Genomic DNA, 19,813 nt, shown 5'->3' with positions numbered 1-19,813 from the left:
CTTTCTTGCTTTCTTTACTTTTCGAAATTCTCACCATGTGGCCGACTGGCGATATATAAAGAGCATTAGGGTTGTGTTCAGTCAGTGATGATTTTCCTTCCTCTCCTGGCTGTAAGTTGAGCTACAGTTGCTTCCTGCAGCTCCTTACTGTAGTTACAGGAGAGATGAGCATTGCTGAGGCTACACATAACATTCATGTACTGTTATTTGTCGTTAAACTTATTTAATATGCATGTGTTTCCATTACATGCTTTGACACTTGGACCCCGATTCAAAATTATGTATTCAAATTTCACCACATGTTATAATTCTGCATGATAACTCACCTGGGAACCCACATTTCCCAAGTATTATGGCAGTTTAGTTTCTTTTGGATTCTTGAATGAGGTGTACATACACATGCTTGCTTATGCAGTCACTTTTATAGTTTTCCACACCAGCCTAAAACCTCGCGCAATTCATCCAGTTGCTCCTGAGTTGTTTGTTCAGTCGAGGTAATGTTTCTTATGCTTGTACACTTTTCAAAAGTAAAAACTGAATCAAGTAATGCTTTTCTGCTAAAGTACATTTTTCTATTGGTCTCACCATGGTAATTAAAATGTTAGATCTTATGTTTACGTACATATCAGTCGAACAAATGGTTAAGTCTCTTTGCAAAGTTGCCAAATCAAATAAATCTTCCAATTCCTTGCATTAGCTATTTGTATGTTTAATTAATGAAGGGCTGTCGTATATCTTATGAGCGTAGTACATCTAGAAAAGATGTTGTCAAGGATCCCAAGTTTTACAAGGAATTTATAAGGACCAGTGAAAATGTTGCTTTGTCACTTCTAATCTGGCTTTATAATATGGTTTAATATTCATTCATGTAGAAGCCTGAATCCTGTACTATAGGCGGCAAGATAGAAAGTGTAGCAAAGTTTGCATCAGAACATCATATTTCCAAATTCTCGATACATATCAAAAGTTCTCCACTTTTGCAGTTCGGTATAATGCACGTTTGTTGTAAAAGAGTGGATGTTTCTAAAGGGTGGGCAAAAAAAAAATTGGCCCGTAAAATATTTGTGCCCTTTAAGATGGGCAATCCAACTTGAATCATCAGTCCCAGGGAAGAATGATGTAAGTTGGCTTGCTTATCTTAAGGCGTATAAATATTTTTACGGGCCAATTTTACTTCGGACACCTGTATATCGGTTTTGGAGTTTGCCTCTCAATCAAAGGTTTCAAGTCAGCTGCTATTTATCAGGTTCCAAGATTGCAAATTTATCAGTTGCTGGGAGCTCATGATGAAAAGTTCCATATCATTCGGCCAAGTGAAGAGCAAGCCAAACTAGTAGTGGTACCTGTCGGCCTGCAAGGAACTGTAACGAAATTAGACAATGCTTTGTTAACTGAAGGTGCCTGATGGGAGAGATAATAGTTCCAGAATCTAGCAGTTGCTGTTAGGATTAACGACTGTGCTGTTCACAGCAACGGTTACACGTATTCGACCATATCTGGGCGTTTTCTTAAGCTGTCCTTGTCCAAAACACACTATATCTCCTGAAGCAGGACGAAAAGGAAAGTGGTCTGTACCTTTTTCACTTGTTGTAGTGCTCTAGATGATACTATGTGGATAATTATAGCCACAATAAGAATATGGAAGTAATGGTCTTCTGTTATCATATTTCGTAGTGTAGTATCTGGAAATGTAACGTTTTAGCCTGTTCTAAGGCGTGGTTCCACACGCACATCAATGCGGATGAAACTTTTTTAGGACTCTAAGCCTCACTTGCCACTTTCTAGACCATGAGACACAGGACAGTCTTAAGTCTTACTCATCCCAATGATGAAACACACTGAGCTGACAGAAGACGTGAGATACCTCCTGACATCGTGTCGGCCCACCTTTTCCCGGTGCAGTGCAGCATTCGACGTATCGGGGACTCAACAACTCGTTGTAAATCCCATGTGGGCTCAACAACTCGTTTGAAATCCCACGTAGAAATATTGTGCCATGCGAGCTGTATAGTTGCCCATAACTGCGAAAATGTTTCCGATGCAGGATTTTGTGTATGAACTCAGATCTCGATTATGTCGCATAAATGTTCGATGGGATTGCTGTCTGGCGATATCGCTCGCCAAATTATTCACTCGAATCGTCCAAAATGTTCTTCAAACCAGTTGCTGATGAACTGTGATCCAATGACATAGTGGACGGTTATCCATAAAAATGCCGTAGTTGTTTGGGAACATGAAATCCTGGAATGGCTGAAAATGGTCTTCATTTAGCCGATCATAATCATTTACAATCAATGGGTATTCTCGGCACGGTCTTGACACTGTAGATCTCGGAATATTGAATTCCCTACATTTCCGAAATGGAATGTCCCGTGTGTCTAGCTCCGACTACAATTCCGCGTCTTGCGGCCATAATCACGTTGGAAACCTTTTCAGATGAATCGGTACAATTACAGCTTCGCCAATGCACTGCCCTTTTATACCTTGTGCACGCGATACTATCGCCATCTGTATATATGGATATCGTTGTCCCATGACTTTTGGGACCTCAATGTATTTCGACGAGTCGAACTTTCACTCATGTTTCTGCTTCATCGTATCACTCGGTGTGCTTACCGTAAAGCAGATATTTCAGCTCTGGCGAAACAGGCATGAGCTGGGCCTAGGAATTTATCACTTCTCTGCGACATGATTCTGCAATATCTCCTAATTTTGGTTGATTTGGGCCATTCTTTATGTGTATTGTAATTTTCACAAACGCTATCGATATATTCATGGGCGCTCCTGGTTTGGACTAGACATTTGGCAACCGTGCAGGGCTGGATCGAGTAATAGGACTTCACAACCTGCTCCGGTGTACTTCCGGCGTCTGTGTGAGTACCAGGTTAGTGATTCGCGTGCTAATGGTGAAACGAGTCACAGCCTGATACTCACGCAGCTGCCGGGTGCTTCATTGTGCGATCACTTGTCGACAGAAGCGCGACTGAAGACGCTCACATTAAGCAAAACGAAATTTCCAACATCATTGTTGCAAGGAGAGAGAAGAATGCATCTACTCCAAGTGAAGAAGGGCAAACGCTGAACTTGTCACATTTCATGCTCACAGATGGCGCACGATAGTCTAGGCATATAGGGTTTCATTATGCTTTATTTACTTGGAAATAGTACGTTTTATAGCTTCTTTATAAAATTCAATTGAAATATTCCCGCCAGACATTTACAGTGCTTTCAGCAGTATAAGTCGTACGTAGGCAGTAAGTACAAAGTTCCCCGTTCCAGCAGTATTCGCAGCATAATATGGAAGGAGAGACTTGAATGTTAGCTGTCATTCGATGAGATATCGTGTATTTTCAAATCGATACTATTCTTGATGGTTTATCAGATGCCATCTAAATTGCCCAAGCCCCGTTATCACAGTGTCGTTGGTTATCGAAAGGGACAAACGTACAGTATATAACTGTTCTGAAATATAAAATACTATCCGCACTCGATCAGTGTAAGGAATCCGACGGCCACATAACGACACAATGTGTTAAAGGAGGACAGCTCGTTCTGTATTATCGCGAACAGGACAGCAAGTGTTACTCCTGATGTCTGAGAACGCAGTAGGAAAGTGAATCGTGTCTTCTTTGCAAATCGAATCACTTTCCTGGTGCGGACTCAGCTGCCAGGTGCTCCTCGCTGCCATCACCAGTCGCCTGCAGCACTATTACAAACCCTCTAATCAAGAAGACGTGAGCTGTCTAATACATCGTTGGGAAGGAAAGAGCGGAAAGCGGGAGGGTTACACAAGTATTGAATTTCCAGCATACCTTAAAACGTTCATTAATTAAACCGAATTGTATACCTCTCGAAACTGATTTGTGATATTCATCTAGTTTGTGTTGTGTGCTAACCTCCATGCAAGGTAGAAAGCAGTAGCTTTACAATAAAAATAATTCTCAGCATTAATTTGCCCACTTGCTCCATTAAATTCATCTAATATTTTTTCTCATGTCAAATTAATCAGTCCATGTCTTCCTATGTCTTTCCTCATTTCTTCAACCAAAAACACAAGGGACAAACTCATTCAGGCACCAACACAAACACACACACACACACACACACACACACACACACACACACACACACACACACTTGAACATACGCAAACAGCTATTAAAACCAACTACACGAATAAGCCAAAATATTATGAATACCACCTACTGCTAGACCAAATCCTGTCTGTTGCCGTTGCAGGCAAGTGATTCGGTAAGGAAAGTATAGAGGATGTAACGGGTATAACTGCATTTACAGGGTGACAATTATTGAACTTAATGAAATAAAATCGTGATAAATTCTGAACGGTTTGCGTTGGGACGTTCAAACTGCACGATTGGACGCTGGTCATGATCGAAATTAGTATGCGTGCGACAGTTTGGTTTAGCAACGAAGCCCACGTTCATTTGTATCGGTTTATCAACAAGCAAAACTGGCGCCTTTTGGGGGACGGAGAATCTACATTTCGCTATCGAGAAACGGCTGGCTGTCTGGTGTGCAATGTCCAGTCACAGAATAATGGGAGTGATATTCCTTGATAGAAGGCCGACTACCAAACGGTCCATGAAGGTTTAGAAAGATGGTTTCAACCCCATTAGCCAAAATGACCTTGATTTTGTCAAGATGTGGTTCGTGGAAGACGGAGCTCGACCGCGTCGAAGCAGGAAAGTGTTTGCTGTCCTGAAGGAGCGCTTTGGGGACCGCATTCTGGCTCTGGGGTATCCGTAGGTGACTGGCATTGGCCTCAATTAACCGCTATATTCTCTGGATCTGAACACATGGGACTCCTTTTTGTGGAGCCATACTAAAGACAAGGTGTATAGCAATAACCCCAAAACCATTGCTGAGCTGAAAACAGACATTCAGGGGGTCATCGACAGCATCGATGTTCCGACACTTCAGTGAGTATTGCAGAATTTCGCTATTCGTTAGCGCCACATCATAACCAATGACGGAAGGCACATTGAACATGTCATAACCTAAATCCGAATATCTGTAGTGACTTTGACATGTTGAATAAAGTGTGTGCACGCCGTATTTTGTAACTAATTCACACTTTTTCATATAGTTCAGTAACTGTCACCCTGTATTTTTATGTGTGGTACCGTAGTATATGTATACACATTAACAATGTGTCACATGTTTTTTCGCTGTGTCGAACACTCTTCCCACAAAGACATCACAAAGTTTATAACCTGATGTTTTAGGCACAGCTGTCCTGCACCACTAAGTGGTTTTTGCGTGTCGGTATACATTAACTTTGTTGTTTCCACACATCCACACCTGACCTGCTGCCTAGAGGAAAATAAACATTAATGTCTTGCTGTTGCCACATCTACTTGGAGGTACTAACAAATGTAAAAACATACGACTTGTATTAGCTATAATTATGTCTGCAAATTACGTAAATACTGAAGTAATATTGTTCAGTACATTATGCTGACTGTATACACGTACCCCAAGCGTCAATTTACTCCATATGTCATCACTGTTACAGAGATCTGTTGCCTGATACCTGAACTGTCTCATGAAAGTCAGCTGTGTGCCTTGGGAGATTTGTCGCATTTTCAGAAAATACTTCTGACTGTATTCTGCTGGTAGAATGTGGTACCAGTGGCTTATATGTCTTAGAGGTTACTTCTCTTCTTTCTTGCTTTCTTTACTTTTCGAAATTCTCATCGTGTGGCGGGCTGGCGATATATAAAGAGCATTAGGTTTGTGTTCAGTCAGTGATGATTTTTTCCCTCTCCTGGCTGTACGTTGAGCTACAGTTCTTTTCTGCAGCTCCGTACTGTAGTTACAGGAGAGGTGAGTATTGCTGAGGCTGCACATAACACTGAGGCTGCACATAACATTCATGTATTGATATTTGTCGTTAAACTTATTTAATATGCATGTGTTTCCTCTGCATGTTTTGATGCTTGCATCCTGACCCAAAATTATGTATTCCAGTTTCACCACATGTTATAATTCTGCCCAAAGATAACTCACCTGGGAACGCATATTGCCCAAGTCCTATGGCAGTTTAGTTTGTTTGGTATGATTAAATGAGATGTACGAGCACATGCTCCGTTTTACAGTCACTTTTAAACATTTCCACACCAGCCTAAAAACTCGCACGGTTCATTCAATTGCTCCTGTGTTAGTTGTTCAGTCGAGGTAATGTTTCTTACGCTTGTACACTTTTCAAAAGTAAAAATTGAATGAAAGATTGCTTTTCTACTGAAGTACGTTTTTCTGTTGGACACACCATGATAATTAAAACGTTAGATCTTATGTTTATCTAAAAATCAATCGAACAAGTGATTAAGACTGTTTGCAAAGTTGCCAAATCAAACAAATCTTCCAATTCCTTGCATTAGTTGTTTGTATGTTTAATTACTGAAGGGCTCTCGTATATCTCATGAGTATAGTACAACTAGAAAAGATGTTGTCAAGGATCCCAAGTTTTAAAAGAAACTTTAAAAGTACCATTGAAAATCTAGCTTTGTTACGTCTGAACTGGCTTTGTAACATGATTGAATGTTCATTCACGTAGAAGGCTGAATCCCATAATATAGACTGCAAGTTAGAAAGTGTAGCGAAACTTGAATCGGCACGTCATCTTTCCTAATTCTCGATACATATAAAAAGTCCTCCACTTTTGAAGTTCGATATAATGCACGTTTGTTGTGAAAGATTGGATGTTTGTAAAGGGTGGGCAAAATAAAATGGGCATGTAAAATACTTGTGCACCTTAAGATAGGCAACCCAACTTACATCATCAGTCCCAGGTAAGATTGATGTTAGTTTGATTGCCTATCTTAAGGTGCACAAATATTTTACAGCCCAATATTACTTCGCACACCCTGTACATCGGTTTTGGAATTTGCCTCATAAGCAAAGGTTTCAAGTTAGCTGCGATTCATCAGGTTCCAAATTCGCAAAGTATCTGTTGCTGCTGGCTCATGATGAATAACTTCCATCTCATTCACCCAAGTGAAGAGCTAGGCAAACTCGTAGTGGTACATGTGAGCTTGCAAGAGACTGTAGCCAAATTAGACAACGCTTTATTAACTGAAGGTGCCTGAGGGGAGAGGTAATACTTCCTGAATCTGGCGGTTGGTGTTAAGATTAACGAGTGTGCAACGGTTACACATATTCCATTATATCTGTGCTTATGCTCAAGTTGTCTCTGTCTAAAACACGCTATATCTCCTCAATCAGCACAAAATGGAAAGTGGTCTGTACCTCTTTCACCTATTGTAGTGCATAAGAAGAGGCTTTGTGGATAACAATAGCCACGACGAGAAGATGGAAGTAATGGTCTTCTGTTATATTTCCTAGTGAATTATCTGGAAATGTTACGTTCGAGCCTCTTCTAAGGCGTGGTTCTACACACACATAACTATGGACGAGACATTTATAGGACTCGAAGCCTCACTTGCCACTTTCGAGCCGGAGGACAGACTTAAGTAATATTCATCCCAATGACGAAGTACACTGAGCTGAAAAAAGTCCCGGGACACCTCCTAATAGCGTGTCGAACCTACTTTTGCCTTGTGCAGTGCTGCAACTCCACTTGGCATGGACTAAACAAGTCGATGGAAATCCCCTCCAATAATATTGTGTCACGCGGATTGTATAGTTGACTGTAACTGCGAAAGTGTTTCCGATGCAGGATTCTGTGTACGAACTCAGCTCTCGATTATGTCGCATAAATCTTCGATGGAATTGCTGTCGGACGATTTCGCTCGCCACATTATTCACTCGAATTGTCCAAAATGTTCTTCAAACCAATTGCTGAACAACTGTCGCCCCGTGACGTGGCGCACTGTTATCCATAAAAATGCCATCGTAGTTTGGGAACATGAAATCCATGGATGGGTGCAAATGGTATTCAACTAGCCGAACATAATCATTCATAATCGATGATCGCTCCACAATACACCACACTGTTATGGACTCATCACCAGGTTGCACAGTGCCTCGTTGACAACTTGGGTCCGTGGTTTCGTCGGGTCTGCACTACAATCGAACGCTAACTTCATCTCTTACCAACTGAATCGAGACTCATCTGTCCAAGCCACGGTTTTCCAGTCCTCTAGGGCAGGGCTTAACAACTGGCCGGTTTTGAGCGCGAGTACTCGCGTCTGCTCAGGCACGTGCTCGCGAGCAGGTGCAAGGTCGCTGAGTCGGGAGGGAGGGGAGGGAGGGGAAATGCGCGCGCACGTTTGAATGTGACCTCGCGTTCGTAGCAGATTTAATTAGCCATCTGAATGCTTTGAACATTTTACTACAAGGTAAAGATCTGCTAATTACTCATTTCATAGATCGAATGCGAGCTTTTAAAATGAAATTGACACTTTGGGTGAGTCAGCTGGAAACAGGAAACCTAGCTCATTTTCCTAAATTATCATCCATGCAAGATGTTCACAAAGACTGTGAACGTTATTCACATAGTTTAGTTGATCAGCGCTTTCAAGATCTGACAGCACTAGACAGTGATTCTGATCTGTTCTCTCCATATTCAGCGAATATTTAAGAGATTCGTCCTGAGCTGCAGCAAGAAATTATTGACCTGCAGTGTGACAGAGAATACAGAGACAAATTTCAGAACAAGAAAAACATTTTGGAATTCTACAGACACTTCCCTCAGGATAGATTTCCTCGTTTGCACAAACTGGCGGGTACAATAATATCAATGTTCGGTTCCACGTTCTCTGCAATGAAATGTAAGAAGACGCACCTGAGAAACGCATTGTCTGATCGAAATTTAAACTGCACGCTGCGCCTAAAATGCACAAGAGCAATTACTCCGAACATAGAGGCAATTGCAAAGGGCAAAAAGTACAAGATAACAGAGAATCCCACACTTCAGTGACACCTTTTATTGTGTAACAGTTCACAAATTAATGCGAATGTGGAGGCATACACTAAGCTAATAAAATTATGTGGCATGTGTACATTCTCCTTTATTTGTTTCATTTGTCGCATTAATAATTCATGAGTGATATCCCTGCAGGTGGCCGCGGATTTACATTGACTGGCGGCAGCTGTTGTGTGCCCCACGTGACTTTCCCCACTCTCCACTCTGGTCCGGTAGTGGGGGTAGCATGCTCGCGCTGCTCCGCGCTCGCGCCTTGCTGCCCACAGCTTGCTCCGCGAGGACGTATGTTGTGAAGCCCTGCTCTAGGGCCCGACCGATATGGTCACGAGCCCAGGGAAAGACGCTGCTGTTAGCAAAGGCACTCAGGTCGTTTGTCTGCAGCCAAAGCTCATTAATGCCAAATTTGGCCGCACTATCCTGACGGTCACGTTCGTCATACACCCCACATTGAGTTCTACGTTTATTTCACGGAGTGTTGCTTCTCTATTAGCATTGACAACTCTACGCAAACGCCACTGCTCTCGGTCGTTAAGTGGAGGATGTCGGTCACCGTGTTGTCCGTGGTGAGGAGTAATGTTGGAAATTGGGTATTGTCGGCACAGTCTCGACACTTTGGATCTCGGAATACTGAACTACCTTACATTTCCGAAATGGAATGTCCCGTGCGTCTAGCTGCAACTACAATTCCGCGTCGTGCGGCCATAATTACTTTGGAAACCTTTTCACATGAATCATCTTACAAGAGAACCTCCCCATCGGACCCCCCCGCCCCTCAGATTTAGTTATAAATTTGCACAGTGGATAGGCCTTGAAAAACTGAACACAGATCAATCGAGAAAACAGGAAGAAGTTGTGTGGAACTATTAAAAATATTAGTAAAATATACAAACTGAGTAGTCCATGCGAAGATAGGCAACATAAAGAACACTGGGAGTCTACGAGCGCCGTGGTTAGCGAGAGCAGCTATGGAACGAGAGGTCCTAGGTTCAAGTCTTCGCTCTAGTGAAACGTTTAATTTTTTATTTTCAGTTTATGTGAAAAACTCTTATGTTTTCATCACTTTTTTGGGAGTGTTATCACATCCACAAGAAAACCTAAATCGGGCAAGGTAGAAGAATCTTTTTACCCACTCGCCAAGTGTACAAGTTAGGTGGGTCGACAACATATTCCTGTCATGTGACGCACATGCCGTCACCAGTGTCGTATAGAATATATCAGATGTGTTTTCGTGTGGAGGAATCGGTTGATCTATGACCTTCCGATCAAATGTTTTCGGTTCCCATTGGAGAGGCACGTCCTTTCGTCTACTAATCGCACGGTTTTGCGGTGCGGTCGCAAAACACGGACACTAAACTTATTACAGTGAACAGAGACGTCAATGAACGAACGGACAGATCATAACTTTGCGAAAATAAAGAAAGTAAACTTTTCAGTCGAGGGAAGACTTGAACCAAGGACCTCTCGTTCAGCAACTACTCAGGCTAACCACGGGACCACGGCGCTCCTGAACTCACATTCTCCTTGATGTTGCTTATCTTGCACATAGACTACTCAGTTTGTATATTTTACTAATTTTTTTCATAGTCCCACACAACTTTTTCCTGTTTTCTCGATTGATCTGTGTTCAGTTTTTCAAGGCCTATCCACTGTGCCAACTTATAACTAAATCTGAGGGGGGTGCGATGGGGAGGTTCCCTTGTTAGTAGAAATAACAACTTCGCCAGTGCACTCCCCTTTTATACCTTGTGCAAGCGATACTATCGCCATCAGTATATATGCATATCGCTATCCCGAGACTTTTGTCACCTCAATGTATTTCGACGAGTCGAACGGAATTTTCACTCATTTTTTGCTTCAGCAAGTCACTGAGTGTGCTTATCGTAAACAGGTATTTCCGGTCTGGTGAGACAGGCCTTGGTTTGGCCTAGGCATTCACCATTTCTCTGCGATGGGTGTGACGTATTGCTTAGACATGGTTCTGCATTACCACCCAGTTTGAATTTATCTATGTGTGTTGTAATCCTCACAAACGGTAGCGACATATTTATGGGCGCTCGTGGTTTAGACTAGACATTTGGCACCTGTCCAGGGCTGGATCGAGTAATGGGACTCCACAACTTGCTCCGGGGTACTCCCGGCGTCTGTGTGAGTACCAGGTAAGTGATTCGTATGCTATTCGTAAAACGAATCACAGCCTGATACTCACGCAGCTGCCGGGTGCTTCATCGTGCAATCACCTATCGACAGAACCACGACTGAAGATGCTCACATTAATCAAAACGAAATTTCCAACGTTGTTGTGGTGCAGAGAGAGAATTATTCATCTACTCCAAGTGAAGAAGAGCAAACGCTGAACTTCGAACACAGATGCTAAGCTGTCAGCTATTAAACTAAAGTAAATGCTCTTCTGAAGTTATAACTCATAGAATTCCACATGCAGAAACTCTTGATGGCAAGCTGAGAATATTGTACAGAATGTTTCCTCACGTGCAGTCCTTCAAGAGATATTCCTTTTTAGGTCATCAGCATTTCTACAGGGTTCATGGCGTTCTCCATACAATACACTTAGCATATTCTGCTTTTTGTTCTCATCTCTCTCCTCTATTGTTCCGTTCAAGAGCTAAGTTGACTGCTCTAGGCTGCCCTCTTCCATCCATTTCTTTCTTCGACTATTCTTTTTACTACTTTATCTGTCCTTTTAACTTTTCATGTTCTCCCACGACATAAAACCTAAAGATGTAGAAAGTAACCAACTGTAGTGGCAAACAGCGAGCTGAAGTTTGAGTCCACCAGTATGGTAACATAGACGTAACTTTTTCAGATGCGTAGCTTTATCACTGTAACAAGCGCTAAATGTTCAACGGGAGAACAAGCTAGAAATTAGAACTATATGTTTCAGTTCATACTTCCGCTAAAATTCATCTTGGCCAGCTGATGTTACTAAATCAACAGTTTCTTCGTTTCGGTTATTCCGGGTCAAAAAATGAAAAAAAATGCTGAAAACCTAAACGTAGTCCTCGAATATCTGAATACCTTTACCCTCTTAAAAATAAAAAAAAGGTAAAGCCGTATGGGATGGTTTGCTTCGAGATCCCAAAGTCAGGTTCGGCCGCCAAAGTGTGAAGGTTTCTCCTATCCTTCACGCACACGGGTGTGAGTGTTCTGCACTAAATGTATATGGCACGTGTAAATTATTGTGATGGTCCTGTGTGTTGTGTGATATCATGTTTGCGTTGCGATGACAGAAAGGATATGCTGAAATCCGTGCCGGCACACGGCCCTCTCTTCTCGGATAGCACCAAAGGGACTGCCGAACTCTGCGTCGGCATCTGACGGGCACATCACCGTCAACAGTGCCACATACGCCCACCATGTGAGACACTGAGGAGAGAGACTTGGAATTTAATCCAGGGCATTGTCGCGAACTCTGGTGAACAGGAATTGTACGCCAACACTCCCCCTCCTAATCAAAATATCCACGGGTGTGCTGCCGGTCTATAGTGTCCAACGGGCACAATATTTCGGCGATCATACATGTCGCCATCATCAGGTGAACTGACGGACTGAGCTCCTGTGAAGGAGCTCACGCAGACCAATATCACACACCTATCCACCAATTGAAACTAACTGCGAGCAACTGCTACCAATTATAGAATACTGTTCCAATTTTTGGAGTCCCCGTCAAGCAGGCAAACATGGAAGGAAGCCAGAGACGCGCTACTTGGATCGGAAGGAAAGTGAAACGTAAACGTTTGTGTAATTGAATGGGATTTCTTGGGAGCAAAACGATGTAGGTCTCGCGAAACCTTGTTCTGTAAATTTAGCAAATCTATATTGTAAGACAATTGTGAGACCGTTTCGTTTCCACCAACGTATACTTCGGGCACGCATTTCATAAATAGACAAGAAGGATTATGGCACCATTCGTTTATTACACGAATGGAAAAGTGACGAACACAGATAATATTAGTATGATGTACCCTCTACCATATATTTTCGAGTGGCTGGTGGGGTATTTATGCATGCACTAGCTATACCCGGCGAACTACGTTCCGCCTCTGAAAATCTTTATATGTCATAGCTGACCCGGCAGACGTTGTTTTGCCATATAAATTACCTCTAGTCTATAACAATAATGTATACGTGTAACACAATGTATATGTGTAACACAATAGCCGTTGTTCGCGGGAGGTCATGACACAAACAATAATAATGGCCGAAAACTGTGTAGGGAATGAGAAAAGGCTTAGGGGTGAAGTCCGGCAGTATCGGCCACTATTAGTTCTAGCGTTTCTACGGTAGATCGCGCGGGTTAAACAATTGCAGCCGATACGCGGCTCGTCCATGAGCATACAAACATAGCGGCAATTTTGTGTCTAAACATGTTCGCCAGCATTATGAATGAGGCCAAGGTCACACGCATAGATTTTTATCGTACGTAAAAATATTGAACGATTAAATTATTTTAGAATAACATAGGAAAGCATAGGAGCTTCTTTGTTCCACTAAAAGAATTTGATCGTACGATATATTTCCGTACGAGAAAAATCGATGCCTGTACGCTAGGCCTAAATGTCGGTTTGGCGAATGACGCGTGCTACCTAGTTAAACTTCTCGGTCTAGTTACGTCGGTTAAAAGAGGGGTATTCGAGTCGTTGCTTTTGGAACGTTTTCTTCAATTACCTATCTATCGAATAGTGAAAGACTATCACCGGTAGACACCTGGCGGGGATAACTGATCAAGTGATAATTGATCAGTTATCGACCGGAGTTGAAAATTATTAAATCACTAAAATCGCTATCAAAAAATAGGGGTTGGTGGTAGAAGGGTGAAAATTTAGGGTTGCGTGTATTTTGTAATGCCGCATCATAAAAAAATAAAAATAAAATTTTCTGTTCACAAAATAAGAAAAAAATTTTTGGGGTGGACCACACTTATCACTTAGGGGTATGAAAAATAGATTACGACCGATTCTCAGACGTACCGAACATACATGTAAAATTTCATCAGAATCGGTCGAGCCGTTTCGGAGGAGTATGGCAACTGACACTGTGACACAAGAATCTTATATACAAGGATTGGTCAATGTCGTTAGAAGCACGCATCGTCAGAACGGGAAGATGATTGAATGGCAAACGCAGCGCACTGTATCTCGTGAGACACTTCGTTTATCATCCGTTCACGGGCTCTGCTGTTGAAACTGGATATAAGTCACCTCTTTACAACCTCAGTCACGTTTACGTGCTCCACAGTTCTACATGCACTCCAACTTCGGATACATTTGGGCCATTCATTATGGCTGTTTACACTCTCGCAAACCTTAATGTAAAGATTTTTGGTTTCCATATTCTGGAACGCGCATTTGGCGACCGTGTAGGGGCATTTCCGAAGTCACTAGTCAGACTGTTACGTGGTCGTGAGCGGCGAGTGTTTACTGCTGGCGCCTGAGCAAGTATCCGGAATGTGAGTCGTGATCTGTCAGTAAGTCGAAACACATTCCCGATACTGTCTCAGCCGCCAGGTGCCTCTTCCTGGCATCGGCGAGCAACTGCATTCAACGAGAAGACATCAAAAGTCAACCATTGTGATACCATGAAAACGGTTCGACTGAGACGCTGCTCCTCATCTCATTCCTATGCAGAGGGTGAAGATCTTCTGCAACATACACTAAAAGTATAGCATAGACGCTAAGGGGACGTTAGGCACGTCGAATTACATAATACTGCTAACGTCCACTCTCTACATAGCACTGCCAAACATTCATCACCGCCCTCTCCCAGAACGATGTAAACGGGTGGATGTTAACCGACTCTTGACCCTACTTTGCAACCATCCTTCGCCCAACGCGAATCATAGTGTTCTCAGCACCTTGGCACGCCTTAACCCGTGTCTCTTCCATGCCTTCAACGACCGCTATGTAATGTTTTTTTTACCTTGTTTCGTAAACTAAGCAAGCGCAGCCATCTCCACAGACGGAGGAACAGCGACCGTAGGAAATAAAATGTCGTACTCAATGACAGCACTTGAATGTTACTAGCTGTGTACCGCCAATTACACCAACATCCTCGTAAAAGTCAGCGAAAGATATTCTAGGATGCAAATCCTTTCCACAACTCACCTCTCGTGCAGTGGTACAACTACAATTAGACTACACTCCCCTATAATTCCTCTTCCTCGTTCTTCTACTTCCTATCATTTTTGTCCAATAGTATGCTGTGAGTGATCAGTTTTTCTCCTGTCTGCAGGACTAGTTATTTTCATGTATTTAGCTCTTACTGTTGTTGCTGGAGAGTCCACTACTTCTGAGACTGCACCTAACTCTTGAACCTTAATTCGAAAGTAAAATTCTGACCACCGACTTGACAGAAAATCCTGAAAAGATTTGCTCGTATGTTAAATCAGTAAACAGGTCGAAGCCATCTGTCTAGACACCCTGTGACCATAATGGCACTGAAACGAAGGACGACACAACAAAGGGCGAAATAGCGTCTTTTCCAAAATCCACCACGACGATGTACACAAGTGGATGTTAACCGACTTGTGACCCTAATTCGCAGCCACCCTCGCTCAACGGGGCTCCTGTTGGTCTCACCGCCTTGACACACCTCAGCCTGTGTCCATTGCATGCTCTCAACTACTACTACTCTGCAAAATTTTACTTCGTTTCATAAACCTAGCGAAAGCAGCCATCTCCCAAGGGAGGAACAGCGAGCGTGGGAAATAAAATTTACTATAGTTCGTATGGGGATGTATAATATCGCGGGTCGCGTGACAAACTTTGTTTTCCTGGAAAATGGTATTTATACTAAAAACATTATTGTCCAGCATTTTAAATTAACATATCCATCTTTAATAAATGTAGAATTTAAATAAAAATTAAAGATAGTTACTACCAACAAAACTGAGCTACGAACCTGGATATGCTACGAACGTGACGCTCCACACTCGGAAATCTTCAAAGATGATTTTGCGGGGGACCCTTTTTTATCACCTGCGCCATACTGCTTTATGAAACTGATCTTCGGGCCCTGATGTTCAGATCTTACAAATCGAAGCGGGCCTGCCTGCCTTTAAGGTCCCCCTTGCAAGGGTAACTCAGTCTTATAAAGCACTGGAAGTTGGTAAATGTATTAAGCCTACTTTTGATTTGAATTCATCCAATAGCACATGTCGCGCAGTCGATCCTGTGGCATACAGCGCCAATCTATCTAAAAAGAGGGGTGCACTTCCTCATAGAAGTCAGCGAAAGATCTCCTCGAGGTGAATCCATTTCCAAAATTTATTGCTCACTGAGCTTTGCTGGTGGAATTTGACGCCATTATCCTGCTGTTTCTGTTCTTTCTTTCATTTGCCCCAACAACGTGCAGTCAGTGATGATATTTACTCTTGCCTACAGGAGAAGATATTTTTACATATTTAGCTCTTTACTGTAGTGCAGGAGATTTACTACTGCTGAGACTGCTCATAACTTTTAACATCCTTGTAGTGAGTCTTGAAAGCTAAACCTAATCCACGAGCAAGGAAACTATTCCACGTAGCGATCGTAAGGTGGATCCAGATTATTAGAACGCGTGAGTCGAATCAAAGGACGATCAATTGCATGCGTAGTATGTACACGCACCCAGGCCTAAATCAGGATTATCCGTTGACCCCACTGTGTTTAACTGGAAACTACTCACACAGGAACTTGAATTTTATCTGTCTTGCTAAAGTAAGGATTCCACCGACAACTCAAAAGGGAATGGGCTATTATGGATTTTGAAATTGCTGATGACGGTTACAGAGAACTTGCTTAAAGTGACGTCACTGCTGCTGGTTTGGTTCAGTTGTCAGATGGGGCGCTAAGCTCAGTGGCGACTAACATGTTGTTCGAGAGAATAAGCCGTTTCCGTCTCCTCATTTTGCTTGATCCCTCGCTTGTCAAGTTCATCAACAACATAAATACAAAATGTCTCTCTACAAGTATTTCCCAACTTCTACTTACCCTTTTTAACTTGTTCCAGGAACATGTAAAACGCTTTACAGACGAAATGTGTCACAATGAACAAGGAAAGAAAATCTCTTGAATAAGTGAGCTGAATCTAAGTTTTGTGGTTTCTCAGCCCCAACAGTATAGGAGGGCATTCCTTCGAAACGATTTAGCTCATATCAGTACGTCTTCACAAGACTGGTTTGTCGCTGTTTGCCACGCGTACCTACCTGTTAGAACCTACTTTCATTCGACCGTGCTTACCGTATTCAAGCGTTTGTCCCCCTCTACACTTTTCACCCTCCACTACCGAACTGACGATTCTTTGGTGCCTCAGGATGTGCTCTGTCAACTGACCCTTTCCATGAGTCAAGCTCAGCCAAAATTTAGTTTTCCCTAACTACATTAATTACGTCCTTATAAGTTATTCCACCTATCCATCTGGTCTTCTCTTTTCACAACATTTCAAAGACTTCTGTACTCTTCTTGTCTGAACAGTTTCCTGTTCACGTTTCATATGCTGGCAAAGGTACACTCCGCACACATACCTTTAGAAAAAGACTTCCTAACCTCTTTTTCAGAGCTGCTTTTCTTCTTATTGCCATAGTGCGTTTTCTATCTTTTCTAGCTCGGCCACTATTTGCCATTTTCGTGCCCAAATAACAAATGTAATCTACTACTTATGAGTTCCTAATCCAACCCCAACACAATCATACTTATTCGACTACATTTCATTAGCCTTATAATCTCTTTTCAAGACATTATCCTTTCCCTTTTGTTTCTCTACCAGATTCGTAGCCGTCTCTGACAGAATTACAATACAGTCGACAAAGCGGAAAGTTATCTTTTCTTCTCTCTGATCCTTAGTTCTCTTTTCATAATTCTCATTGCTTTCCACCACAGCGTGCTCAGTGTGCACCCCGCATAACATCGCGGATAGGATATATTCCTGACTCAGTCTCTTCTCATCTGTGACTTCCCTTACATGCCCATCCATTTTTGTAGCTGAAGTTTGGTTTCTGTGCAATATACAAATAAGATTTCGCTCCCTTATATTATCGTTGTCACCTTCAAAATCTGAGGAAGCCCACTCTGAATTGTCAAAAGCTTTCTCTAAATTTATGTACGTTTCCCGTTTAAGAACAGCATTAGAATAGTCCAATTAAGAACTAAGATTTGTTGGAAGAATTTTGGAAAGGAAATCACACACACACCCACCAACATTCACACAACACACACCTACCTTCAGGGACGCACTGTTAGGACTGCAACAGAAGTGTAACACCTTTGTTTGCGGAACTTGAATGGGAACCACTGAAAGGAACCATGTAGATACAACGAAACCCTGTTGTGTAAATTTAGCGTATCTTTATTAGAAGCTGACTGTGAAAGCATTTCGTTGCTACCAATGCATACTTCGCATAGTTACCACAGAAAAAGACTGAGATTTTGCGGTGCAGTCAGATCCATTTAGACAGACATTTTCCTTCGCCCATTACACGAATGGAAAATAAAAGAAAACTAATAATATTGGCGCGATGTATCCACCGCCACGTACTGTACAGTGGCGTGCGGGGTATGTACGTGTACATTGGTGGGCGCAGTCGTCAGAAGCATGCATCGTGGTGGCTGGAATATCACAGAACGGCAAACGCACATCTTTGTCTCCGTATTCACTTCTTTTATGGGCTGCTTATGGGCTCTTCTGCAAAAACTAGACGTAAGGCATCTATTGACGTCCTCAGTCACGTATTCCTAGTGCTCACTTCTACCTATGCTCCTGGTTCAGCTTCATTCTCCACCGGCCATTACGCCTGTTTAGATTTTCAGAAACTTTAGTATATAGATTCCTTGAACTCATGCTCTGCACTACACATTTGGCGACCGTGCAGAGGCAGTTTCGGAGTCACCAGTCAAATCATCAAGTGCTCGTGAGGGGTGAGCGGTTATCGCTGCCGTCTGAGGATGTATCAGGAATGTGAGTCGTGGCGTGTAAGTCGAAGCACATTCCCGATACAGACTCGGCCGCCAGGGGTTTCCTCCTTGCATCACGTCACCTGTACTCCTTTCACCGAGAGGACATCAAAAGTCAACCATTTCAGGTACGGCCGAAAACGGATCAAGTGATGTACTGTTCGCGATTCCAGTATAGGGATGAAGAAGTGATGACTTCCTGTCAATTAATGTGGCCCTTCTGACAGGAAATCACAAATTCAGTCGTTCAACTGCGACTATGTTCCATAGGCACGCAATATGATTAGAAGCCGTTTGTGACTTCTAAAAAACTAGAAATATGAAATCAACTTGAGATCCCCTGTAGATATCACTCATTACTTCGTGTGGATAAAGAACCAGTTGCGTTTCACAAGGACGACATTTTATCAGTGCGGTCTGGTTGTGTGTCTGTAGATCGTTTTCTTCGGTCTGTTTCATGATTTTGGAATTCAATGTATGCTCCTAAACCCTGATACAAATCGGTGCCACCGTTATTGGCGTTTCAGGTGCCAGTCCGTAGTCTTCTTCCATTGTCGAATTTTTTCGTATAGTTTGGGCTGTTCGAAAGTACAGGCCTCTTGTCGATTAACGTAATTGCTCCTCATGAATTACAAAAATTGATGGAATTGTGTTGCCATTTTACCACAAAGGTCGTATTGCTAAATTAAAAAAAAAAGGGCCTGTCTATTGCCGTTGCCCATATGTAATCACATCGCATCAAAAAATAATTACCTCAGATTGTTTGCAGCCGTTATTGATGTCTTATATCACAACATGCGTCCGGTACTTAGTCCTGTCTTAAAGATATTGTAAGTTCGTCGTTTAATTAGCGGTTTGTGGATCTTTCTCTGCGTAGCCTCTTTCAAAGGCTCCCACACTTCGGTCCGTGCAGTAAAAGAAAATTCGAGCGTACAGAATATTAGACCAACTGTGTCATTGG

The sequence above is a fragment of the Schistocerca cancellata genome, chromosome 6 (assembly GCF_023864275.1).
Source record: "Schistocerca cancellata isolate TAMUIC-IGC-003103 chromosome 6, iqSchCanc2.1, whole genome shotgun sequence".
Classification (NCBI taxonomy): domain Eukaryota; kingdom Metazoa; phylum Arthropoda; class Insecta; order Orthoptera; family Acrididae; genus Schistocerca; species Schistocerca cancellata.
Note: the sequence above shows the minus strand (reverse complement) of the source record.